Source organism: Rhinolophus hipposideros (genome assembly GCF_964194185.1).
Source record: "Rhinolophus hipposideros genome assembly, chromosome: 18".
Classification (NCBI taxonomy): domain Eukaryota; kingdom Metazoa; phylum Chordata; class Mammalia; order Chiroptera; family Rhinolophidae; genus Rhinolophus; species Rhinolophus hipposideros.
Genome location: NC_138064.1, coordinates 46,111,871 through 46,120,133, shown reverse-complemented (window position 1 = coordinate 46,120,133; position 8,263 = coordinate 46,111,871). Strand labels below are relative to the sequence as shown.

Below are 8,263 nucleotides of genomic sequence, written 5' to 3'. Positions count from 1 at the left end.
ACAAAGTTAAATCATGGGATTAAGAGCACTAAACAAAACAAAAAACCCAGAGCAATGGAAGTAGAAGCTAAATATTGTGAAAACATTAAACTAAAAAGAGTTTAAGACATTAACGAATACAGCTATCTATAATCTGGAGTTCTGCATATATAATAATTAAAACAATTTAAATTTTGTACTTAAACAAAAATAATTTAGAAAATAGAAAAAATATTCAATGGGTTGCATTTAAAAATTAAAAGTCATCAGATCAAGTATGAAGGATGTTTTTAAGAAAAAATGTTGTATTTGGGGGCCTTCCTTGGGACCCAGGTTAGTGAGAACAGAAAGGAGCACTCTTTGTAGGGGTCTTACCTTGAAGTGGTGTGGTTCTATAGGGTCCCCCGGGCGTGGCCTGGCCATTTGGGGCTCAGTCTATGGTAATGGCTGAAATGTGTTGGCCCTTCTCACTCTCTTCTGCCTTCTTCAACTTCAGAAGAGTATATATGTATTTTTCTTGAAGTCATGTGAAATGGTCTTTTTGTCTCCCTGTGTATCTTCAGAACCTGGTAAGACAACAAGGAAGCCCGGAGAGCATCGGGTTGGGAGAAGAAAATGGGGGCAGGCTGAGGCAGGATTATGTGGGCAGAGGGGCAGGAAGAGGCATGAATGAGGGAGAAGAGGTGTTTGGGTAGGATCCTCTGACCTCGCTATTGCATCTTTTTTTTTTTTTTTTTCCGCTATTGCATCTTGATCCAGGGTGACAGTGGGTCTTCTTCTACCGCTTGGTGTGTGTGGTTTGTGGTTCCCATGGTTTCTTGGGCCCTTTTGTCATGTTGAAGCCTCAGTTGTCTACTCCAGGAGTCCTGTCCTCTCTGTAAATACCAGGGACACTGAGTCATCGCCCTCCTTCAGCGTTGTTTGGTCCCCAGGGCACTCCTCACAGCATGTGACTATGGGGAGCTCAGACATCACAAAGGGCCACTGCTGAGGGGGTGGGGATGCTGGGGAAGCCAAGATGCTCCAGTTCAAAACACTACCCTCTGAGGAGCCTTCCCATGCTGACCTCACACCCCTCCTCATCTCCCCACGTTCAATTCTAGTTGTGAACGTGGCAGAGAAGGGTGTTGTCTCCAAGCCATTCCTCATGGTTCATCCTACTGTCTCCCACCATTCACTGTTACCTAGTATTACATACATCTTATCTAAAATCAGCAAGATACAGGTATGGTAGCCTGATCTGAAATGCCTAGGAATTAGAGAATTGAGGGAAAATGTTTGAGGCCTGGTTCCCTCATGGTCAGTTCAGACAAGAAAGCTTTGAAATATCTCTGGGCAAGGTGGGTTTGTATGCATGTATGTGCACTACGGTTACTCATGTGCAATAGGGTTAAAGCTGTGAAATAAGATCAAATTTAGTCCCTTGATTGCATCACATTGGCCCTCCCTGGATTTCTAGGATTTTGGTGCCTGTTAAATACCTCGTTTGTAGGTAGCTAAATGCTTTATGTGTGAGCTGACTGGGAACATTTGTAACTGTCAGTTGCCGTATCATTCACGAATGAAGTGCTTCATTTACTAAACATTTATTGATCGTCTGCCAGAGTATTGGGAAGGAAGCCCTACCATCAGGGAGCTTCCAGTTCAGCTTCCAGTTAATGCTATGATGTAAGTTTCAAAAAACAGAAGTGAACAAAGAGCTATTGGAGGAAAGAAGGAAATTACAAAGGTTATTGATGCTCAAAAAAAAAAAAAAGAAATCAAATTTAGGTAGATAGAGGTAGGTAGGTAGATAGATAGATAGATAGATAGATAGATGTTTATAGATATCATATCTGAATATCTTTTGGAGATCAGATGGCAATCTTTGGAAAAAAGTTAATCTTCAAAGGGGCAAGAAGTTTTAACTTCAAATTTGGGGGGTAGAATATAAGCAGAGATCAGAAGTAGCTCACCTCCAGACCAGAGCTCAACTTTCTCCCCATTTGTACCTGATCCCTTTACAAACAGCAATAATAACAAATCTCTGGAAGACAGGAAGTATGTTAATGACTGACTAGGGCTGGCAGACAGTAGGGGAGACAGGGACTGCTAGTGGGTATGTGGTTTCTTTCCGAGGTGATGAAAATGTTCTAAAATTAGACTGTGATGCTGCACAACTTGGTAAATATACTAAAAACCGTTGCATTGTAAAAAAAATTACTGGAGTATGATTTAGTTGTATTAAAATATGATTTACCGTATTTGCCGGCGTATAAGACGATTTTTTTGGCCCCGAAAAATATGCCTCCAAGTGGGGGGGTCGTCTTATACGCCAGGTACACTTCAGATAGACTGCCCATAGTGCTTGCCCCGTGCCATAGTGGCCTCCCGATGCCCGCCCACTTCATTCCACATACCGTTCAGGCATCAGCAGCGCTGCTGGGTGTATGCTCGGCTGTTATGCGATTTTGCTGTTATGCGATTTTACCACACTCGCAAAATCGCACACAGCCGAGCATACACCCAGTATGATAGCGCAAAATCGCGAATCGCGATACCATACTGGGTGTATGGTCGGCTGTGTGCGATTTTGCGAGTGTGGTAAATTCGGGTTACCGTATATTTCTTTACATATGCATTGAAGATTCGCGATTTTGCGCTATCATGGTGCCTGTTAGAATGTTGAAGAGCTCGCACTTGCGCACTAGTGAGGTCCCAGGGAGATGCTGATGCAAGGGTGGACCAGACTGCTATAGTGACAGGGCGGGCAAACAGGGAGCAGGGACCAATCAAATCAGGCTTTGTATACAGCCAACAGCCAACCACAATACTGCACCATTGTACAGTACAGCATAGAAAATGTCGACCAGTCAAACCCCTATCATCCCTATCATGGCACCAGCCAAAAGAAAGAAGTATGATGCAAATTTTAAACTGAAAGTTATTTGGTGTGTGGAAGGTGTGCGGAAGAGGGGGTAGTCTTATACGGCGAGTATATAACAAACTCTGTATTTTGAGTGGAAATGTTAGGGGGTCGTCTTATACGCCCAGTCGTCTTATACGCCGGCAAATACGGAAACTACAAAGAGAGCAGAAACCAGGCAATGGTTTCCATTCCATTCGGGAATGGAAGCCTGAGGCCATAAAATTTGTATGACACAAGAAGGGATCAAATGGACTAGACCTTCATTTTTTCTGAGGTGAGAGGTGGCATTCCAGAAACAAACGAGTAGTCTTTTGTGAAAATCAGGATTCTGCGAGGGGAAGGGATAAAGAAGAGGACTGTGGGAAATGAAGGAAGGAGAGTTGAGTTAGGAGATGAGATAACATGCAAGCTCACAGTCTCCTGTGGCCTAGGTCATGAGACCTCTGTCAACCAGCATGCAGGCTGCTCTGTAAGAGACGAAAGTAGCTGGACCAAGGCACAAGAGCTGACCCTCTCCCGCAACTGACGGAGGCCTCTTCTGCCCCGGCTTCCATCTTGGTGAGAGTAAGCTCTCACAGTTGTATCACCTGACTGAAGACTCCTGGCGGTGAGGATACCCGTCTACCCACAGCTGATGACCTGGTTGTAAGGTGGAGAAGCAGTGCAGCTAGAGACAGGCTCTGCAAAGCAGAAAAGGAACAAGGCCTGCTATACAAATTACAGAACATTAGTGTACTCCAGACTCAGGTTAAAAATAACATAATCTGATTCCCGATGGCCAAGAATCAAGAATAAACAGCTTTGCCCCTCTTTTGTCACTCCCACTGTGCTGTGAGTTAATAAAATAAAGGATATTAAGACTATGAATAGACAGTTTAACTGTAACGTATTTAAAAAAACCTAAAACATTAGGAGTCAATGAAAACATACCAAAATATTATCAGTGATTATTTCTACCTGGCTACAATTCCCTTACTAGACTTTAATTCCCATGGAGGCAGGTGATTAGACCATAATAGACATTTAGTAAACATCTGGTGACTTGAATGAATAAATAAATGGATAAATGGATAAATGGATATGTGTTAGTGTGGTACAATTATAGATTTTTGCTTTTCTTGAATATGCTTGCACAATTGACTAAACATGTGGTGTTACTCTTTCTGGTTCAAATTGACAGTGCATATTTACCTCTTCTCCCCCAAGATGCCCCATTACAATGATAATAAAATAATGTTTTTAAAAGGTGTAAAACCACAACATGAGGAGAATGGCAGAAGCCATCCATGGCTGAGAGATTACATTTCTGGATTACAAACCTGGGGGCGGACAGATTATGCAGAGATGGAGAGTCCAGCGGAGGGGACAGCCACTCCTCCTGCAGAACCTGGGAGAATCTTGGGAACAGGAAGGCCCAGGTCCTACCAAGAGCGAGGTATTGAGAGGAGGGGCCTCCTAGAACTCAGAGGAGGGATCCTGATACTGTTTTACCAGTTATGTAAATGGCTTAGGAATGGGGGAGAGGGTGGGGACTCCAGCTTTTAATTCTTTGGGTTATTATTATTCTTATTCCAGCAGAGGTAGAAGCTGGGTTCTTTTAGATCTGGGAGAATAACTGTGGCAGTTGTGCAGGCACAGACTGAGCTGCTTCATTGAAAAGGCTGTAGTGACTGGCAAATCTTAAGACAAGACGCCTTTACAAGGGGCCCTATTCCATCTAACAGATTTAACCCTTGCCACTGCTTCATTTTCTCTTAAAACAGACCAAAAGAGTAAAAGCAACCCAGGCAGCCATTCCAAAATAAATTAAATTAAATCTTAAAATTCCAACAAAAGGGATTAGCCTTATTTGCTGAGGTTCCAGAGAGTAAAACGACATAGAATGAATGGAGTGGGAATAGGGGGAAATGGTTCAGTGAAAGAAATAACTTTGTAATAACTAGGGCAATACAAAAGTGGAACAGGATACTCCGAGGTAGCAAATCCCCGTTCACTGAGAACCTATGTGCTAAAATAACGGTCAGCCTCCACTCAGGCTTAGTTGTAGTATATGTTGGAAAAAGGCTGTTGTCTTAATGGCTGTCCGAGTTACCCAGCGAGCAATCACTCCTTAGCTTCCCAGACACTTCTCTGCCAGTCCCTAGGCTCAACGTTGCTGGTCACTGCCTAGCACTCCAGGGAGTCTCCGTGAAAAGAAGCTGTGCCCTCCCCATAGTGCCAGACGTGTGAGAGCGGCAAGTCATCCATATGAATGCGCGTTAGTTTAAGTTTTATGGCTTTGTTTAGCTTAACAACATTGTAAATGGTTTTCCCTTGCTTTTGCTTCGGTATGGGTGGTACTAATGAGGCAGAGTTTGTTACTAGCAGTAGATAGCCAGAGTGTTTCTCTGCCTTTTTCCCTATGATACTGACTGTTTCACGAGACCAAGTCAGTTATCTTTGTAGTGTAATTCACATTCTTGATCTTCTTTGTGACTTCATGTAAGACGGTCACTTCCTTAATCATGCAAAGACCCAGGAGAAAATTTGAAATTACTTTCTTTAAGGGCTTGATTGAATTCTAAGCCCAAAGTTAATTCCTTTCCAGGTTTGGTCTGGGAGTTGAGGGGCTGTGGCAATCCTAGGGGTACAAAAATAAATCGGATACAGTCCGTTTGCTAAGCTGCTGAGGGAGGTGAAGCAGGCAGGAAGTTAAACCCACTGACCTGGGCTCTAACATTTAGTTATTTAGTGATTTCTTTGGTCCCCTTGTGTCTACTGCCACTGCACCATGTACTTGGGTTTTCCTTCTTCCATATTTGCTTCCCACCAAATAATTCCTCACACAGCTATGAGTGATTGTTATATTAATAAAATGTAAGTTACATTCCCCAGTTTTTAAAAGGGCTTGGCATAGTTCAGTACTTCTCTAATCTCAACTTATACTCACTAATTCTTAGGTATACAAACATTCATTGAGTCACACACAAATATTTCTGTAGTGCCTGTTATGTAACATACATTACTCTAGACCAAAGAGAAAAATCTTTTCTTCGTGCAACTTAATGACCTTCTTTTTCCTTAAACAAGCCCAGGGCCTTTGCACAAGCTAGTTTCTCTGCCTAGAAAGCTTTCCTTTTCACTTTTCATTTCTTTTCTGACTGTTCTGTTTAAACTAGCCTTTTCTACTTCTGATGTAGAAAGAACTGTTTATTTCCTCCATAACTCATAGCAGAGACTACACATACATATCTATATAGTTTATATATATATAATTATATATTAATTTTGTGTGTGTGTAATATATCTATCCTACGAGGCCAGGATTGTGTCCATGTAGTTTGCCACTGTATACTTGAAACTTAGCAAGATCACTGTTAGCACATGGTAAGGGCTCAACAGACATTTGCTAAGAGAATAAAAATTCTAGGTATACTTTTATTGAAAAGATTCACTGATGACCAAATTATCTGAATAACCTGTGATTTATATCACTTTACATGTACACTTCAGAAAAAAGTAGAAAAATCTCTGAATTGTTATTTATGGGCTGTCAGATTGGCCACCTGACCTCTCTTGATCTTAGAAAAGTGAGCCATATGATAAATACCAGGGATGCAAAAACTTTAATTCTGAAGGACTCCACAGCCATCCCTACCCTCTCTGTATGGTGCTAGTTTTTATAACAATCTAAGCATATAAAACGTATATATAGTTCTAAATATTTATCACCTTCCAGCAATACGATTATAAGTCATGGGTGAGGGAAAAATAACCATGCATTAAACTGGACAAACAGGTTTTGAATCTATTAGAGTCCAAAGGTAGCGACGGTGTAGTAAAATGAACAGAGCAAAACCAAAAATTGTTAAACGCACAGTGGTGAAAGCAGGATTAAAGCCTTTAATGAGAAATGTATTTCTGTGGAGCAGTAAACATTACATTCTCAAGCAAGTAGCTGTAGGTCACAGACTGCTGTGTTGGTTACAAAGGGACCAAATTAGAGACAATAAATGGATTCTTATAAATCCAAACCCACTACTGAAAAGCAGCCCTAAGCATAGTAGCATGTTTATTATCCCCATCCATATAAATTTCTTTTCATTCTGTTAAGAGATTACACACTGATTACAGAATATATAATCACAAAATACAGCACTTCCAGACTAGATATGAGGAACAGAGTGTTAAAATATCAAGTTCTCTATGACAGGGTAAACTGCCTAAAGCAGTTATTGCATATTGGGCTTCCACATAAGAGTTCATTTGAAAAAAGGGTTCTACTACTTTTTTAAAGGCCTGAAAATTACTTGTCTAATGGATGGCAGAACTATTACACATACATGTAGATTTTTAAAAATATAGTAGTCTTTCAAAATGCTTTAGTTGACCTGCATAAATAAGGCCAAAAATGATCAAATATTCCATGGCCCACAAAGATTGAAAATGCTCAAAATGTAATACACAAAAATATTTTTGTATTAATATATTAATTAATTAATTAATTAATTAATGCATCTCTGACGTCCAGATTTTGCTGATCTACAAACAGGCTCCAGAGAGCCACGTGTGAGCTTAGGGTGTTATCCCTGGACTTGAAATCTCTCTCGATCATTCTGGTTTGGAACCCTAGGCACATGCCTAATGTATGACTTGTATAAAAAAGACTCGTCTTTAAGATCTGAAGGTTATGTACCTAGAATGAAGCATGTTTTGCCTACAGTCCTCCCTGAATGGATAATACACTATTTTTTTAAATTGCCGAAACAATTTTTAATCTTTAGTTTGACGTAAACATGGCTTTTAGTATGATGCCGACACCAGCTGTGCCGAAAGGGCTCTGGAGAGATGTTCATAGCATCACACACCTGTGGCGCAATACTGCTTCATCAAATGCGTGCTTCAGGCCTTACTGTGTGAGTATAGGACACCCCACGTAACTGACAGCCTGCGGGTCCCCGGCCAGCTCCTCAGCAGTCTCTGGAGTGACGGGCTTCTGTTGGTTCTTGGCAAGTTTCTCAATCGCAGAGGGGTCATCTCTGAGATCAATTTGGGTCCCAAAAAGCAAGAAAGGAGCCTTTGGACACTGGTGAGTTATCTCAGACACCCATGTTTCTTTCACATTTTCAAATGAGGATGAAGAGACCACGGAACAACAGACTAGAAACACATCTGTTTGTGGGTAACTCAGCAGTCGTAGTCTCTCATAATCCTCTTTCCCTGTGGTATCAAAAAGTCCAAGAGCATATGGCTCTCCACCCATCATAACTGTGCCTGCACAGTTGTCAGAGACAGCTGGTACACACTCAGGTGGAAGTGTGTTTGTGGCGTAGGTATCAGGAGACGTGTTTTAGCTCCGGCACCATCGGCCACAACAGCGCACTGAATTGTCTGCAT

The 8,263-nt window shown here is 41.5% G+C and overlaps 1 pseudogene across 1 annotated transcript; it reads right to left on the bottom strand.

Moving 5' to 3' along the window:
- Window positions 1–7,775: 7,775 nt before the first annotated feature.
- On the bottom strand, window positions 7,776–8,263 carry LOC308510221 (cell division control protein 42 homolog; annotated as a pseudogene). Its single transcript has one exon. The product of its transcript is annotated as a cell division control protein 42 homolog (transcript).